The 20,003-nt window shown below is 33.2% G+C and overlaps 1 long non-coding RNA gene across 1 annotated transcript in view; it reads right to left on the reverse strand.

Annotated features, from left to right (window-relative positions):
* Window positions 1-1,271: 1,271 nt before the first annotated feature.
* LOC129036871 (uncharacterized) overlaps window positions 1,272-20,003 on the reverse strand; it is a 103,131-nt gene continuing 84,399 nt past the window's right edge. The window contains exon 5 of the long non-coding RNA XR_008502673.1: window positions 1,272-3,333. This is a non-coding gene — a long non-coding RNA (uncharacterized LOC129036871). The remainder of the gene's footprint in view (window positions 3,334-20,003) is intronic.

The raw sequence follows: 20,003 nt of genomic DNA on the forward strand, positions 1-20,003 counted from the left end.
TTAGATGGAAAATTGTATGTTAGTGATTGGAGATGTTTTAATTACTGACTTTCATGCATGTGAGATGTAGAGTGACAATAATATGTAGTCAAAAATGACTTTAAGGCTGGGCACGGTGGCTCACGCCTGTAATACCAGCACTTTGGGAGGCCAAGGCAGGCAGATTACAAGGTCAGGAATTCAAGACCAGCCTGGCCAACGTAGTGAAATCCCATCTCTACTAAGAATACAAAAATTAGCTGGGCATGGTGGCGGGGGCCTGTAATCCCAGCTACTCGGGAAACTGAGGCAGAAAATCGGTTGAACCCAGCAGGCGGAGGTTGCAGTGAGCCGAGATTTCACCACTGCACTCCAGCCTGGGCTACAGGGCGAGACTTTGTCTCAATAAATAAATAAATAAATAAAAATAAATAAAATGACTTTAAAATTTGTAATCTGGAATACTAAAAGGATGACAGTGCCATATAGATTTGGGGAAATTATGAAGGAATATCTGTATTAATGAAAGCAATTTTACATTAAGACTATGAAGAAATAGCTAATATTAAACATTACAGCATGAAGCAAAGATTACCTACTGTGAGGAATTTGGATGAATAATTTAACAACTTGAAACACTTGTTCGCATCTTCCCGGAGAAATTAAATCCCAAATCCTGCTGAGTATCCATTTACCATCACAGCAAGAAAATAAAGAACAACAGACTATTTAAGTGTCAGAATTTCATGTGGCTTGCGTATCGTAAAGTGCACTGGATAAGAAGTAAATAAGGAGCCACAGTAAATGTTACAATATAGCATTATTTTTACACCATTCCTACACATTTTACAGAATCTCCAGCCATGCTCATCAATTTCCTTCAGTTTTGCAAGTTCCTAGAGGATGTTTTATATGTGATCCAAAATCTACTTTTAGGAATAATTCATATGACATCTATCGTTTTCTTTAGTTACTTTGAACTTTTTAAATTACCAAGTCCTCTGAAGGGAATCATTAAAATTTCCATCAGTGTCTGCTGAAGGGGCTGTTCCTACAAAGAGGTTTTGAAAGTATTGATGACACCTCTAATGTTGTCAACGACTGTGCCAAGACTGGTAACAATGCCTGAAAAATGGATGCCTATTGGAATATCCCTGACTCCTGCTGCTGCCAAGGTTGCTGGCAATGACACTGCTGATGCTTTGTCCTCACAGTGGGCTCTTCAGTTAGTACTTCCTTCCTCCCTCCCTCCCTCCCTTCCGTCCTTGTGTTTTCTTCTTTTTTCTTTTTTTATCCTTTCCTCATTTATTTATTCATTTGATTTTTTAATTTTTAATACGAAAAACAAATTCATAAAGACTAAACTGAAAACAATCTTAGTGTTTTGAATCTAAAACAATCTTTCTCTTATCAAGACATGTGGTACTTGGGCCACATAGGTGGATTTTAGCCCTGTATCTTCAAAGTTTCATAGACTAAATTTCTAGTAAAAGTAGGTTATTCAAGCAGAAATAATAGAGCATAAATAAAAGATATCAGAACTGCAGGTGTGAATCTTGGAGTCAAATACCATGCAGTGAAAAGCAGATGCTCTCATGAAACCGTGGAGAAGGTTGTTTCAAGAAGTGAAGCTGAAGAACAAGGTGGGCAGCAGTGGCTGCAGTTGGGGCCCTGTTAAGCTGTCAGACATTGGGAAAGTTGACAGTGGTATACAACACTGTAAATTTCAATCAGTACCAAGAGGTCACATCCACATCCCAGAATAAAGAAGAAGAAAATAAAAAAAGACCTAACATTTTAGAGGAGGAAACCTATTGCCCATTATAGGGAATCTCTTCCTCCAATCACATAATTTCATTCCCAGGTAAAGATAATATCCTAAATATCTAGTTAAAGTGAAGCCTGATAACAGGGATAGAGGTAGAATATAAGATATATTAATACAAACTGTATAGAATGAGTGCTAACACATTAGAAAGACAGTGAGAAGACAATTATTGAATATAGCTGGTTTTAAGAAAATATTATCATGTAATTTTGTTTTATAAGCAATCATTTTAGACATAATTGAAGAAACAATAATTGCAATGTGTTTTGTTAAGCCTAGCCTAACATTTCTCTCATTCAGCCTTTATTGTCTGCATTCTAAGGCACATTCCAGAAAAAATAATATTGCTATAGAAAACTGTAAATGATGAGCATGAAGAATGAAATTCAAGCTGCTTTTAAGTATTCATGTTAAACAGATATCCTGTCATTCAACTAAAAAGGGAAACATCTTCTTGTTAATAATAACTTTCCAAAAGAATCTAATGATATCTAACCTCATGCCATTTTCAATAACTTGTAAAATAATAATAATATGATCCCTAAGAACCCTGAAAGTGATATTTGTAAGGTGGGAATCTTCATGAAAATAAAAAGAAATAAAGAGAAAGTCCACAAGTGCAAATACTTAAATTGATACTTAAATTAAGAGAGAATAAACATCTTAAATCCTGGAGAAAAAATTTCAGATTGATTAATATCAAATCACAATTATTCAAAGAATTAAGTTATCAAAAATGCAAATTTTGTAATATTTTATCAAGTACACATACAATCTACCTAAAATATAAACCACTTCATTTTATAATATTGTGCTCTTTTTAACATTTATATGTATATAAATATTGCATTTAATTTTATATTTTCCTGTTTATGACAAGTTATTGCAACAATTTGTGTAAGAGGACATAGTGTCTGAATCCAATCTTCCTTCACTTTCCAAAGGCCTGTCTTTCAGAGAGAAGAGAGGCTGGTACAAATGGATATACAGAGTTTCTTCTGTATGTTGCTGCATATATATTTAATTTCTCAATTTCCCTAGAAATCATACCACTGTAAATATCAGGCTTTTAAAAACATACTGGACTTTGAAGGGACTGTTTTTATCTAAATAGCATGTTACATTGGATGCCTACTGTGAATGTTGTATTTTGCTTTTATGTTTGATCATTCATTTATTTATTATTTCCTTCTCTAAACATGAAAGTGGACATGTTTCCATGCTAATAATGAAATGTTACCCACATTATTTGGTTACGTAAACTTTTCCTGCATCCAGTGAACAAACTCAGATTTATTTTTGGCCTAAAATCCTTGTCATCTTTTCCATCATGAACCCATGAGATTCATATATCCAGATGCAGTAATTTAGCCTGCCACTTACCTAAGAGCTGTAGTGATGCTATGAGTTTTACCTTTCATTGCACCTCTGGTGTCGGTTCATTTCTCATCTTCCACGTCCCATAAAGCTGCTCCAAGTACAGAAAACCCTTTGAAGTCACTTGGAACTTTGTGATCCAATGAGACCTGAAGAACATGCAAAGTAAGAAACATGGCCATGCTTGCAAATAAGGTGAAAATTCAATCATCTTTACTAACGGTATACCTAAATGCATATCTATGTGTGTCTGTGTGCAGTAAAAACAGCACAGCAAACTTTAATTTTGCAAAAAACAGAATGTTTATGTGGATCTATCTATTACACTTAAGCCAACTTATTTCACATATGAAGAAATAGACTAAGTATATTAGTGAAAGCAAATGCCTTCAGGTATCATATAAAAGGTATTTACTTGTGTAGTAATATCCAATCTAATATTTAATATACTGTATATTCCTTTTAAAATAATGTATGTTAAGACAGACTTTGAAGAAAAACAAGGTTAATTTTTCTGATATTCTGATATCTTTACCTACATAGGCCAAAATTTAAAAATCAACTTAAAAATAGTCTTCATTTTTCTTTATAAGCATTTTCCAGTGTGCCAATAAATGAGCAGTAAATGAGCATGCAGTTTTGGGGCTCCGTGTGCAAACCACATTTCTCACTTGCCCATCTGCATTGCCAGTTAGGCTCTGCCAATAGGTGGAGCTAGAGGATGACTGCAGGGCTAGAGAATTTCCCTTGAGCTTTCTGCCTACTTTCTGCTCCTGTCAGCTTCACCCAGGCCCAGCTTTTTAATATCTGGGAAAAATTTTGCTCTAATAGCTTCAGCAATTGAACCGAATTTGCATTTTTCCCAACATTTGCAGAATCAGTTCCATCACAGGTCCTCAGAAACACTAGCACCTACTGCTCAGCACCCACTCCTCAGAAATCTGGTATTCATCTTCACAGCGAGCCTTCTCCAAGTTACTAAATTTCAATCATTTCAGTCTGTTCCCTTTGATTATCCAGTCCTAAGGATTTCAGTTGTCACCTGCAATTATTATCTTTGCGATACCATGGTTAAAACAGTTTTGTAGTAAATTGTCTCATGTTAAAATGTCTAATTTCATTTCTGATTTCTGAATTGACTCAGAATGGAGCATGTATTTACTTTACTCCATAATTATTTCAGAGTTTTATAAACATGACCACAGATTTGGGGTCTAAAGGACAACTGACAGCAACCAGCTGTCCTAGACAAACCAGAACATATGGTTATCCTAGATATGAGATTAAATATAATCCTAACTGAAATTCTGGGTAGCAATGCTATTTTCTTAATAGTTAGAACAAAAATTCTTCCTGGCATTGACCTCACATACCTGGAATCTAGGAATTGCTGCCTTATCTTTTTCTGTTGCTAGTCAGGTTGCAATATTGAGAATTGAACTCTTAATATGACTGTAGACAGAGGTACTGGGATTGCATGAATTGGTAACACACTACTGATCTTTTGTAAGAACACGTTTGATTATATTTCTGCTCTGCCTAAAACCATTCAATGGTTACCCAATTACATAAGATAAAGTTGAGATTTAGACAGTCGTTTCTCTGAGAAGTCCCAAAGAGTGGGTTATATGCCTCCTGAATGAATACTCCCACAACACTTACCAACTTACTGATACCATAACATTCAGAATAACATTATAATTACTTGTTTACTTGTCTGTATCAAGCTTTAAGCTATAATGTCTATGAAACCAGAACCTATGTTGTGTTCGCCATTGCTAGTGATGAACACACTGTCTAGAACACAGGATAATCTCAATGTACATTTTATTTCTACTTTATATATACAGAAAGAAAAATAGTGAAGGCAGTACTAGAATAAGCTCCCATTGTACAGGGTCAGTACCTCAATTTTTTGGATGGTTACTCTTTAAGTGAGAGTATAGATAATTGGGAAGGAAGGAGATACTACTTTATTATCAGAAAAAGCAGTTTACTCTCAAACAGCAAACAATATGCTAACAACAGCCAGTTATTATAGTTCTTTATCTCTTGTAGTCAAGGGAAATTCTTCCTTAATTCTGACAATTGTTTGAGTGTAAACCTTAATATTAGTTATTTTCATCATTTATTTGTGCCTGCATTGGTATTTTATTAACAGGTTAACAAAGACTAAGTAATAGAGTGAAGTAAAATGCTATCCTTCCAGCCATCATTCTTATTCTTAAAATTATGTCATTTCCAGTATGTCAGAGATATCTTTCTTTATCAATAAATTTATGATAGTTGGATTGAAATATTTTATTTAATGTACAATTTTTTAACATCACACTTCTTTTTCACTTACTAAATACACACATAATCCAGAAAATACCTTCCTGTGATGGGAACTATAGGAGCTATGCAGACTATTTTCAAGGTTTAAAATATCAATATTGAATTGAAATATTTTAGTCTATGTGTCATTTGAAAAAGCATCAAAGACATCTTATATAAAGAACATTTCAAAAATTAGTTTGTGAAACTGAAAACTGGAGTATGTTTTCCACTACCTTGGGGGAGTGGAGAATTGGAATTCACTTCAATGTTGCAGGTGAGCAACAGTATATACTTAAATTTAAATGTTCTCTTTCTATTTTTTCTAATTTATTATCATGGGAAATAGGATGACGATGCATTTCCCTGATAAGAGTAATTGATAGAAGTCTAAATAAATATGGGATTCCTATGTACATAATTTAGGGCTTTTCTTCCACAACACATCTCTCTGTTGTACTCACACTCATACAAGTACTACATTGACATATCAGTGAGCTACTTTTGGAAAAGTTCAATTATAATATTTTTAAAACATACTCTAAAAACATTACATTTATGTCATGAGGGAGTTACTTTTTTCCAGTGTCTTGGTTGAGAAGTGTTCTGAACTATATAAAGTAGAGAACATTTTATAACATTGTCTCTGGCATTTTGTGGACCACAGATTTTAAAAATATCTAAATCTGGATAGAATCAAAAGCATATTAATGTTCCTGCTGAGGAAAACTGTTATTACTCAGCAATTCAGTGGCTTTAGAATATACCATTCAATATGAAGAAAAAAACTTAGTCCAAGAAATGTAATATAGTCACTCCTTTTTCATGTGTTAACTTTCCCTAGATTATAATGATTTCATTCTTCAGCAAGACTTCAGAAAGCACTAGTGGGCTAGAGAATCTTTTTTTTTTCTTATAATTATTTTAATATCTTCCATGACTATGGACATTTTCCTTTTCTCATTGCTACTACTAGCTATTTTTTTTAAGTTTTATTTTAAGTTCAGGGGTATATGGGCAGGTTTGTTATATAGGTTATCTTGTGTTATGGGGTTTGTTTGTACAGGTGACTGGTGCTTGGATAACTGGCTAGCCATATGCAGAGGAGAATCTTTTTATAATCTAATGAAAATTACCAACTTTCTTCTAGAGAGGTGCATATACACATACATTACCTATTGTTTACCATTTCAGGTTTTTCAGGAGTTTTCTAAAATCATTTATTGGTTTAAAGGCTTCAGAGGTATATGCAAATGACTGAAAATTCCACATTTTTATCCCAAACCTAATGCCTACGTAGATAACCTGCAGCCACTACACTTTGACATATCTAGAATGGAATTGTCTTCTGCTCACACTTACATATACTAGTTCATTTCCAATTTCAGTCAATGACAACTACTATCCACCTAGTTTTTTAATCCATAAATATGGAGTTATACTTTATCCTTTTTCTTTTAGTTCTCCCACCCAATCAATTAACAAGTCATGTCACTTCTGTGCATTTAATTATTCTCAAATATGACTTGTTCTTTTATCCCATTAAGCATTTATTTTCTTTCATCTGAATCCCCACCTCCAGCCTTATCCCTTCACAATATTTCTTCATACAGAAGCATTAAAATGTGCATTCTAAAATGCAGAAAAGACTACTCACTGCCTTTAAGATAAGACCAAACACTTCACTATGGCTTAAGAAGGCCTGTTGTAGTCTTGTGTTTTGAAACCTTTCCACAAGTGTTGTAAGTCTCTGTCATAATAAACTACAGACAGTACACAAATCTAAGATGTGCCCTGATGCTGTGGGTCCTTGTTAAAGTTCTTTATGTAAAGCCAGAATTTGAAAATGCACTTTGCATATGAGAAGTCTCCTGGGCTTAAGGCAAAGAACAGAACAACCAAAAGATCTAGGTTCTAATCTTAATCTGACACTTGGATGAGTTATACAAAATGTTTGGACCTCAATTTCCTCATCAGTAAAAACAACCGGATTTGTGCCTTCATCTTTAGCAGTCTATGGTTGCCTTTTGCATCTCTTAGAGGTCATTAAATATGTTCAAGTTAATGTGTTGTCATCTAGTGGTTTTATTTCAGCAACATTTGCTAAAAAACTCAGTTTGTGAAGTAGAAAAAGAAAGACAATGATTACTATTTTACCAGTTATGAGGATCATATATTTACTTTTATAATTTTCTAATATACACAAAATATGTATTTTAATATTAATTATATTTGTATTTTGTATTATCTGTGAAAAATATTTAATATTTGTTTTGTTGTGCAATTTATACTGTTAGTGTTATATTATGTATATCATTTATATTATCTTAATTTTATATTATTAGTTTTTCCTTATATCTTGCATTTTCAGTGTCACAAAATTTTCTAAATTCAATGCATCATAAAATTGTTACTTAGAAGAAAAAAGCAAAATTAAGAAACGCAGAAGAATGTATGTTAGAGAATAGCTGAGATAATTTAAATTATTACAGTTAGGTAAAGAATTTTTATTTGTAAGTTTTTTACTAACTAATGTAGACAAGGAGTATTTTTACACATATCTTTGTCATCAGTGTTAAAGCTTGAAATGGTTTTTTTTTTTATTTGATTCCTCCTCTTTCTGCACATACTCTCCTGTCTGGTCTCCACTCATCTTTGTCCTGCTATATACATTAGGAGGCCGAAACCAACAGACTCCTTCATATGAGCTCCCTGACCAGCTAGTTCATAGTTAGGGTTAGCTACTGAGAGTCAGTGAAATAAGAAAGGTGAGATTTGATAACGTTTCTTCCCAGCCCCCTCTCTATTTAGAGTTATTTCTCTGGCTGGAGTACACTGTGCTGTGAGTTTACTTCCTAGTAGCCTCTCACCCTTGGCTCCAGCTCTCACCATTTCATCATTTTCACTCTGATTCTCAAAAAGTGGTGTAATGTCTCCTTCTTTTTTTAATACTGCTACATCTTTACCCAGTCCCATCTTTAAATTACCTTTATTTAAACCATCTGAATGGGTTATATTTTATGTAAAATCCTGCTTGATTCAAAACTTCAAGGACATTTTTAGAGGAATGCATACATTAAGGAAATTATGTATTTTTTAATTATACAAATAGAAGCAAAAAATATAATTAATAATGTCTTCTGTTACTATTGTTTAAAAATGCAGAATTGGGTCCAATCACATCATTTTGAAATTTAATCTAGAAAACTTGAATGAACACTGTTAAATCCTAACTCAGTGAAAAAGTCCTGGTGAATTCATGAGGTGATGAAAAAATGGTTTTAAAATCAGAACGACATAGACGTGAATTCCAGCTCTATTACAGACTAAGTCAAATTAAGCCTGGTATCTACTATTTATGACTCAGTTTTATTTGACGAACTTTTAAGATCATTGTAAAAGTAGAAATAGAATAAAGAATGTGGGACATGGTATATTCTTACTGAATGGTAATCTCTTTAAATTTGTCACTATTTTTCTTTGCAATGGTTATCCTTAATGCAGCAATTTACTCTACAGACTGATATATCTCCATCTGAAACAGAGGCAGCATCTGCTTGAATGGACAAATTCAGAAGTGTACGTAGGATATGTTGGTGACTGAAAAATTCAATGCTATATATATGCCAAAAATACAGATGGCACTGTTGCCATTTGTGATGATTAATTGTATGTGTCACATTCACTGGGTTAAAAGATACCCAGATATCTCTAAAACATTATTTCTGAGTGTGTCTGTGAGGTGTTTTTGGAAGAGATTAATCTTTGAATCACTAGACTGAGTAAAGATCACCTTCCCCAATGTGGATGGGTATCATCCAATCAGTTGAGGGCCCACTTAATTAGAACAAAAAGATTGAGGCAAAGCAAATTCCCTTTCTCTTCTTGAGCTAGTACATCCATCTTCTCCTGTCCTTGGACATCAGACCTCCTGATTCTAAGACTGCTGGATTCCAGGACTTAACACTACCAGTACCCCAAGTTATCAGGCATTCAGCCTTAGTCTGGGAGTTTAACAATTGTCTCCTCTGGTTCTCAGCCCTTCAGACTGTGACTGAATTACATAACCAGTTTCTCTGGTTCTCCAGCTTACAGACAGAAGATCCTGTGGCATCTCAATTGCCATAATTTCATGAGCCAATTTCCATCATAAATCTCTTCTAGTAGATCTACATATATTCTATTGATTGTGTTTCTCTGGAGAATACTCACTAATGCATGATACTATTGGGCAAATTCAGAAGCTTGTGCTGAATCAACAGAGATAGACTTTACATGGCTATCATCTTCCCTTTGGCACACATTTCTTTGTCATAACAATTGGACTAATGCTACCATGAATTCTTGTACTACATAGATCTCCGATTCAAGGGATCTAAGTTCCTTCTATCTGACTTATTTATTTGGTAGGTATCAAACAGAAAATCCCAAGTCTTAGAATGGAAACAAATTTTCAAAGATTACATAAATACAGTCAATACATTTGTTTAAAGTTAAATATAACATTCCCTCTCTGAGGGCATTAAGGTAAAACAGTGCATGCTTATTCTTGAGGAGACTGCAATTATATAAGGAAGAAAAAATCAACCTGAGAATATTTTTATTAGCTAGGTAAAACTTTAGTGTAAAGTGTACAATAATATTATTTTATAGGTATGTTGGGTAGAATATTATTGATTATATCAGATTTCATAGCTGAGGCAGAGCTACACTTGTATAACACTTTTTACTTCCCTCTACCTTATCATATATCACATTGTTATATCATTTTGTTGGGTTCATCTTTCATTTCACTTAACTCTGAAAATTTTAACAGCAGAATTGTGACTTGTACCAAAATAATACATCACATAATTGTGTTCATCTAACTGTGGCTTCATCAAAATTAAAAATAAATAGAATTTCTGCCTGACCACATGCCATCATATACAAGATTTAGAAACTAATAACAAAAGGAGGGTAAAATAATTCTAAAAGCAAAGGGCTAAAGTATATAATAAATTAATAGTTCCTGAAAAACGGTAAGAAGAAGACTGACAGCCAATAGAAAATAGGTGAAGAATATAAGAAAAGTCATAGAAAATGTAGGGCAGGAGATCAGTCATTATAAGTGAAATGCAAATTAATTTTGCCCTTAGGTACCATTTCTCACATAGCAAAATGATAAAAATCTAAAAGTAGACTATTGATGGAGAGTAATTAGACAGTATTTATAAATACACCAGCAATTGTAGTTTAGAAAATCAGCCTACACATATGCTTACATATGTGCAAAATGTGTGCAAAATGTAAAAGGTTTCTCATCAAGGCACTGTCTATATTAGCAAAGAATTTAAAAGAAACTGAATCTATCAATAAGAGGTAAAAAATTAAATTGTGAGACTCTTGCATGATGAAAAATAATATATATCTGCTAAAAGTGGGGAAAAGGTAGCTCTTCATGTATTATTATGAAAGGATTTCTAAGGTATGTTATAAAGTGAAAAGCATACAAAAAACAGTGTGCCATTATTTGTGTAAAAAACAAATAAAAATTATAGAAATTTCTCCTATTTTGCATACACATAATATTTTGGGGCTTTAGATTCTAATTGTACTGTGGTATTAAATTATCTCTCTATCACTTTTAAAGCAGTGGTATATCTATTCTATTTCCCCAAGATCTGCTGCTGGTGAGACAGCCAACACAGACTTGGCTTTCTCAATAAAAAGAAGGAATTAGTTTATGTCTGAAGAAAAGGTTAAGTATATTAAAAACGTGCTTCAATGGCATTTCAATTAATTTTGTCAAATACATTTTAAAGATAGTCTGATATAACAAGCATTATAATAATAATGATTAACAACATTTTAAAAATACTTTTCAAAAAGTACTATTATGCTAACATTTAACTTGCATCACAGTAGAAGGTCCTAAATATATGTCTTCCCACTGAATTTCTTCTAGTGGAAGACATTTCCTTTGATGGAAAGGAGACAGCTTTGTAGAAGAAACTCCTTGAGTTTGAATTAATCGGTATCTTTATGACCTCTAACACTGGTGCAATTTTTTTCCAATGACATAATGATACAAATAATAAATAAAATAACATGGAATTACATAAAATATTTAATGATATTACAAACATTTTACAAAGATCAATCAAAACTAGGAAAGATATATTACCAAAATTTTAAATAGCTTGGATCTAAACAGAATAGTATTCCTTACACCCAAATAGGAACCCAGGAAAAACATAAAATTTAAATATTGAGCATTAAATATCAGATGAATTCCAAATGTCCAGTAGAAAGATCAGGGTCTAAGAGGGTGACTGCTCAAAAATACAATATTCAATTATATTAATACATATATTAAACCATTATTAGCCTTTTGCTGTCACAGGATGTTCTTAGCATGTCTAATACTGCAATGTTCTTCATTATCTCATGCTTTTCTTGCTATCCAGTCTCATTTTTTTTCCAGTTTCCACTTTCTAATTCTAAGATTCTGCACTGAGATTTTTTGTGATACCTGAAGTTGCTCCGTTTTGCTTTTTAGGTTCTCTAGGTTACTGTTATGGTTTGGATATGTTTGTTTGACCCAGCCCAGTCTCATGTTGAAATCTGATCCCCAGTGTTGGGTGAAGGGCTTGGTGGGAGTGTTTGTATTATGGAGACGGATCTCTCATGAATGGCTTAATGACATTCCCAGTGGAGTGAGTGAGTTTTCACTTTTAGTTCCCAGGAGAACTGGTTATTGAAAAGAGTCTGGTATCTGGACCTTTCTAGCTTGCTTCCTGCCATCACCATATAGTGGGTTCCCCTTCACCTTCCACCATGACTGTAACCTTCCTGAGGCCCCTGCCAGAAGCAGATGTTGGTGTCAGGCTTCTTGTACAGCCTGCAAAACTGTAAGTCAAATAAACCTCTTTTCTTTATAAATTACCCAGCCTGAGTTATTAGTTTATAGCAACACATAACTAAGACTGTCCCTATTTCTCTCCTTGGGATACTTGTCCCCACATCTTGCCTCTGTAATTATTACTCATCTTTCAGACCTTGAGATACATGTCACTTTCATATGTTCCTTGATTCTGAAGTCCATGGTAGACATCACTCCAGCATTTTTTTCTAATGATACTGTACTTTCCTTATCATTAGTGTATCATACCGTTAATTGTTGCTCTCCGCCATTTACCTGTAAGCTCTATAAATGCAGGGATCATGACGATCTTGTTAAGTGTTACACCTAAGCATCTGCAACATTGAAGATAATCGCTACATTTAAAATAATGCTGTTATAAAGAAATTTTCAAATTTTGTCTGTGTGGTAACTTGTTATACATATTCCTTAAAGAAATGTTTTTGGAAAATCGTTCACATGCACTGCTGATGGAAATGTCAACTGTTTTGACCTTTTATGAAAGCAATATGGGACAATATATATATGTACACACAAATGCTCATATATTACTGTCTGTATATGTGTGTATATAGGCATATATGTATTTCTCAATGCAGTAAACCTCTCTGCTAAAGTAAAGCTACGAGTAGGTAAGGTTGTACATTAAAAAGTTGCTTATTATAGTATTGCTTCCAGTGATGAAAAACAAACAGCAAAAGAAATAAGGAATGCCTGTTAGTAGAGTAATTGTTTAACAATGTTACATTATATCCTTGCCATAAAATGTCACCAACCATTAACAAAAGTTTGTGAGAAATATCCCAGCTGACTTGAAAATATTTCACAAAGTATTATTGAGTGAGAAAAGCAAAATTCTGAGGGTGTGTATTTGGTGGCTCTAAAGAAGAATAAGAAAGGATGTTTTCTAAGTTGGCAACTTGATTTAACTGGTTAACTGAAGGAGACTGGAAAAGATATTGGTTGGAAGGAGACGAACAAAACAATAAAGGATAAAAAATAGAGACTGATCCCTGTAGAACATGTGTAATATAATTGTGTTTATCCCTTGCTCATAAAAATTTTGTGCATTCTTATATGTACAATAAAACTTTTAAATATAAATATGCAGTTTCCTGAATCTGTGCAAGTCATATGAAGCAATACCTAAGTATGTACCACAGACTTAATAATTTATTTGGTCCTGATTACCCCTAGTAAAACTAAGCAATGACTGCTGACATTTGTCCTTCAAAATTCTCAGGGAGAAAGGCAAAATGTCAGTCCTACTCAGTTACCTTCATAGAATCCATTACATTCAGACATGACTGAGAAAATTAAAGGTGTGCAGATAGCTGTCTGATACTCATTGGCTGGACACTTAAACAGAAAAAAGAAAATGAGGCTAGGCGCGGTGGCTAATGCCTGTAATTCCAGCACTTTGGGAGGCCAAGGTGGGCAGATCACTTGAGGTCAGGAGTTCAAGACCAGCCTGTCCAACATAGTGAAACCCAGTCTCTACTAAAAATACAAACATTAGCTGGGCATGGTGGCACACGCCTATAATCCCAGCTACTCGGAAGGCTGAGTCAAGAGAATCACTTGGACCCAGGATGCAGAGGTTGCGGTGAGCCAAGATCACGCCACTGCACTCCAGCCTAGGTGACAGAGCAAGACTCTATCTCAGAAAAAAAAAAAAAAGAAAAGAAAACGAAAAGAGAAAGGGAGAAAAAAGAAAACTAGAGGGCTAAGCAAATGTTATCTATTTTGAGCACTAGACCTAGGGTCTAAATAAATAGGAAAAAGACAACTTTTTATAATTAGAGGTTCTTAAATATCAAATATAATTGTCAAGATGAATACTGAAATGTAACCTATTTTATACTGTGTTTTGTGCATCAAATTAGAAAAAAATTACAGGTACTAATTTGGTATCCATACTCATTATATTGCTTTATTACTAGTAACATTTAAAAACAAATATCAATTGTATATGTCCACACCAGATATAAATATAGTTTTAATTTGTTTTAATAGAGGACAGAAGCAAGTCTATGAGACACAGATAACTGAACTACGCTGAATTTGGCAAAGTGTTATGGTTTCATAGAAGATAAAATATTCGAGCAGGGAACTGTAGTAGGTAGAAGTAGGGAAAAATACAGGGTCAAATACACATGCTCCTGCCCATAAAGACAAGGATCATATCAGTTTTCTAGTTTACCTTACATCTCCAATGTCTGGCAGAGTCCCCAGTAAATAATCATGTTTAAGAAATGCTTGCTGAATTAATAATTAAATGAATGACTGCATAAATCAAAATGACATTCTAGTAATTTACAACATAGTATTCAGCTAGGTAGGAGAAATTATTAGCAGATATTGATTATTAAAAGAATGAATGAGATATGAAAATAAGACTTAGTAACAATAAAGTATTAACCTCATTTTATAACCACTTTATTCTTTTAGCAAAAAGTGATCTATGGCAGTTTTGCAGAAGAGAATGGAAAAGAAGTTTGGAGCTGCTCAAAGGCTACAAATGCCATGCTAGGAAGTTCACTTCATCCTTTAGGAAGATAATGGAGATGCAACAGAACTTTTATATATATTCATATATTTTAATATATTATTTATTATTTTTATTTATTATATTTACTATTATGTTTATTATCTATTGTTATAAATATATACTTATATATTATTATATTTATTATTATATATTATATATATTTCATGTCACTTAATGTATGAGTAAAATCAGTAAAAAAGCTATAGTCGAGCCTTTAAATAGAAAAACAAATTCCCCTACAAATAATAATTATTGCCCCACTTTCTCTGGTATGTCTTTGTCATTTTGTGACTTGCCTCCAATTGACCAAAATTTAACTACAAACTTCCACAACTCACAACCCTACAAAAATGTAGACTGAAATAAAAAGAATAAAATATATGTTTCAAAAAATATACATTAAGCATATTGGAATATGCTTAATATATAGGAATATTATATTATATAATATATAATTATACTATTATATTATTATATACATAAAATATATATGAAGTATATATTGGAATATTGCCATATAATTATTCACAATTTTAGAACCTCAAGACTTTTTAAAGTTACTTTGAGTTATTTGCAAAATATAGTGCAGAAACTTTTTAATAATCAGTTAACTTACCTTTAGGTAAATGCCTAATTAAGAAGCTTTGCAAATATGGATGGGAGTACCCATATCCTAGGCCCTGTTACCATGTTAGCCTCCTTGTAGTTTTCCTTTTCATCAAGTGCAAGGTAGGCATACCTCATCAAGTCAAGAGGGAACATCCTGCATTCTAAAGAATTCATTTCAATATAGCTAAAGGTTAAAGAAAGGACAAAAAATGCCATTACTCTTAGAGAATACTTACTACGTGGCCCTTGGCCGACATATAAAGAGGGGATGATATATCAACCTCTGACTTAAATATCCCTGCCAGTTACCACTATCTTTTCATGACATTTCAAAATGTTAATTAATTTCTGCCTATGGTTACATCTTGTGGATTTTTGTTTGTTTTAAGAGTTATCCCACCTGGATAACTCAGCTGAGCAGGCATCAGCTGTCAGAGTAGCCATTTAAAGCAGCAAGACAGAAATAAAAGACTTCAGCCTTTAGTCACCTCCTGCTATGGTATAAGCAAGAGTCTAAAACCAGAGAAAACACTGACTCACCCAGTTTCATTTTCCCTCATGAAAAAGCACAGATTTGGGGGCCATCTCATTTTTGAGGAAGCCCAGAACAAAAGGCAGTGACAGTAATTATGGAATCTGGGAGGCAGGATGTGAGAAAGGGGGTGAGGTTGAAGGGTGATGGGTTAGGAATGATATTAAGTCAGAGTAGAGAAAAGTGTCTTGATGTTTCCCCCTTCTCCCTCCATCAAGAGGCCTAGGCAAAGGCATCTGAAGACCCCTACCCAAGGCCTCAGGAAAAGAGACCTAGGAGTGCATGTTCTTACCAGGCAAGGAAGTAAATAAGGGAAGAACAGAAGGGGCAAGGGAGGGCTGGGATCTTGAGGGCAACTCTTCTCAGAGGCTGCCAGGAACTAGCTGTGCACCCGCTCTGTGTAGGGAGGGTAGCTTCCCTGTGTGACCTGCAAGGTAAAGCTTTTGAAATCACCTATGGTCAGGCCTGAAAAATCACACACAGGTTTTAATTAGGAGCTGGACTCCTTACCAATTCTATTTTTCTAGAAGAATATACAGAGTCATTGTTTTATTTCTTTGGTATGAAGTCAAGAAACTATAATTAGTCCAGGCTTTTGATATGTGTTTAACTAAGTTCAATATATTGACAATTGAATTATACATTTTCCAGATGGCAAAAGATCACATATCTGGCAGAGTTTCTTAGTTGAAGTTTCTTTTTGTATCAATTAATGTATGGTTATTCAATAGACAATTACAAATCATGTAATCTATTCTAATTTTTTAAGCAATTTGTATTTCTTATATCTTTTCGAGGAAAAAGTCAAATTTGAATAGATCCAGTAAGGTACATGTCAATATCTGCAGCTCCTTATAAAAAGCTAAAAATGCAGCAATTTACCTCAACTTTTATCTCTGATGCTGGTGATTAATTTTTCCCAATGTACCCTCTTCTCTGGGACTTGGCTGTATTACAGTTTTCTTTTAAAAAGTCTTGTTCCATATAACCAATAGAATCTTTGTGTATTAAATACACATACACACACATTATTGTAGTATCATTGTGCTGGATGAATAATTTTCATAAATTCAAGAGCTAGAGAGGCTATATGTAAATAGATAATTGAATTATAGTGGGAAATGCACAAGAAACAGAGTAATTGTTTCTGAGAATGGGTCAGTGAAATTTTTATTAATAAAATGGCATCTAAACTGGGGTTTGAAGAATAAGTTTTTTTAAAAAATACAATTAATGAAGTGTAAAGGGATATTGTATTTTATATGATAGGAAACCATCAATTGAAGATTTTGTCTAAGTAACAAATAATAGCAATCAATCTAGCAAACAATATTACCTCTATCAGTTAAGATGGATAACAATATACTTTAAAAAGGTTACTAAATTTCCACTCATTGACTAATACTGTAACTCCATAGTAACGATGTAGTTTTATAAATATAAAGCTGATAATTCATAATTATTATATCTTTCTTACAACATGGATTTTTTTGTATTGAAGAGGATTGCTGCAAATTTTCTCCTCCAGAATTTTATATAATCTATAAAATGGTAAGTATGAAAATTATAATAATAAATAATACACCACTAGATATCCTTCTGTACTATACCTTTCCTGATACCAAGGATCATGGGTTGTTTCTATTATTTTAAACGATTTCAAGAGTTCTCTAAATATTTTAATATCTTTGAATTATTTGCCCATGAGTAACTACATGAATTGGGCAAAATTATTCTTACTATGAATATATCAATAGATAAATTATAGAATAAATTCACAGAGCATATTTGAGATTCTCTTCTTATTATTTGGTGTTCCATATCTTGTTCATTCTGGAAATGAGAAAGAATTCCTGCAAACTGAACAACAGATTCTATTTCCACTTCTATGCAAGTGTGGACCTGGATAATAACAACGACAGTACACATGAATGGGGAGTGACAGTGGTGGCATAGGGTGACCTGATTCCCTTATATGTTTATAGACCTGTAAAGTCTAGGATGTAGTTTCTTAGTTATTTTTGTTATTATAGACAAGAGAGAGGAAAAATGATCTTTAATGTGCTGTTTCAGAGCATGAATCACACTTTACAAGCCATTCCTGTCAGCCCATAATATAAACTAATCTTCTAATAAGACACTGTGTCCTTCCATATAGTTCAGTGAAGTGCATAGTGATTTCAACCTTAATGGAAAATGATTATCTTTTGCTGAGGTGACCTTTTAACCCAAACTACAGTCCAAGTTCATCTCTATATTTTACTAGCATGTCTATTAACATTGTGTTCATGTAATAGAGCATATTACACAAAGCATTATTGGGCTGAATTTTCATTATAAAATAACAACAATCTTCACAGTATAAATCATCTTTGACTGCAAGGAAAGCTAATGTGAATGTGGGTGAGCTAGCATCTATCTCACCCAGGACACCTGTCCATACAGTATAAATACAATATGTAAGACTTTATTTCCCTTTGTTTTCTATTTTTTAAAACTAAGACCTTAGTGGTTTATTGAAAATGATAATACTACCATTCAGTATATTTGACGAGGAAAATAACTTGTAACTCACATATTTTAATTTTGTCCTTCATGTTTTCATTTAATCTAATTTCTTTATAGGTCATAGAGCTTTTCTTATTGGTAGGAAATGTAGTTAGAGTTAATATACACACAAGTGTGTGCACTCATGTAACACGCAGGCTCAGCTATATATATATATGTTTTATATATACATAAAATAGGATATCCAAACAACATATTAGGAACAGTTAAAAATAATTCCTAAATAGCAATGGAATTAAATGCAAATAAGTTTTCTAAAGTATTTGACACAGTTTATTATCTTAAATATTTCAGCATATTCTTTAAGATTTTATGAGAACCCATTGTTATTAACAATTCATTTTAAGCTTCTGCTCTGACTCTTTCTGTTTTACTACAAATTCCTAATTAAGAGTGCTTGAATGACCTTCATTGAATTGTTTGTGGTTGTTACGCCGCAGTTTGTTTATTGTTGAAGTCCCAATTTCCACTATCTGGACACAGAGAAAGAGGTGAGGGAAAGAAAATGGCAATTACATGTTGTTAAATAACTACATAAATCATTCCTTAAAGACATCTATAGTGATTTGTTGATTGTTTACAGCCCTTTAAATTTTGAACACCCCCCGACACATGTAGGCTTTTACATTTGATTAAAAGGAAGAAAAATTCTCATTCTTGTTTACTGACTTCCATTCACACACCCCAGAGTAATGTGGCTGGACTCCAGAGTATAAATCTGAGCTGAAACTGTTGTGTGTCTAATAATGATAAACATTACACAAGCCCATTTAATTGGCAGAAGCTTTAGTTTAGTATATTTAACTGATTATAAATAGGAAATAGATTATTTTACTAAAATAACAGACTTTTTTTCTAAAAACACTATTTCTTACTCACATATGGTTGTCAAATAGCTTTGAATGGCCTAGATTATTCACTCCATATACATTTATTCATTTTAGTCAACATCAAATTCCTATTATGGCTATCTATGCTATTCTATGCATCTCTCATAGCATGCTATAGTTGTTTGAGAAACTCAAGCCAAAAAAAAAAAAAAGTGACTCTCTGTGCACAATCCATGCCAATGAGGCTTTGATAATCAGGCCAATCACTTAATTACAAGTTTGTATTTCTATTCCCACTGAGATGTGCCAATTAAAAGAATTTGACTTTAATTCCAAACAACATATTAGTCTAATTACCTGATGTACTGCCTGCTTTGAATTTTGTTTAACCTTGTGCGTGTATGTGTGTTTGTGTGTGTGTGTATTTAATACATGATCTGTAAAGTATTGTGAATTACAAGGTATAGACTATAATTTCAAAAATGAATCTGGGTCTACCTTTTCAAAAC

The sequence above is a fragment of the Pongo pygmaeus genome, chromosome 4 (genome assembly GCF_028885625.2).
Source record: "Pongo pygmaeus isolate AG05252 chromosome 4, NHGRI_mPonPyg2-v2.0_pri, whole genome shotgun sequence".
NCBI lineage: Eukaryota > Metazoa > Chordata > Mammalia > Primates > Hominidae > Pongo > Pongo pygmaeus.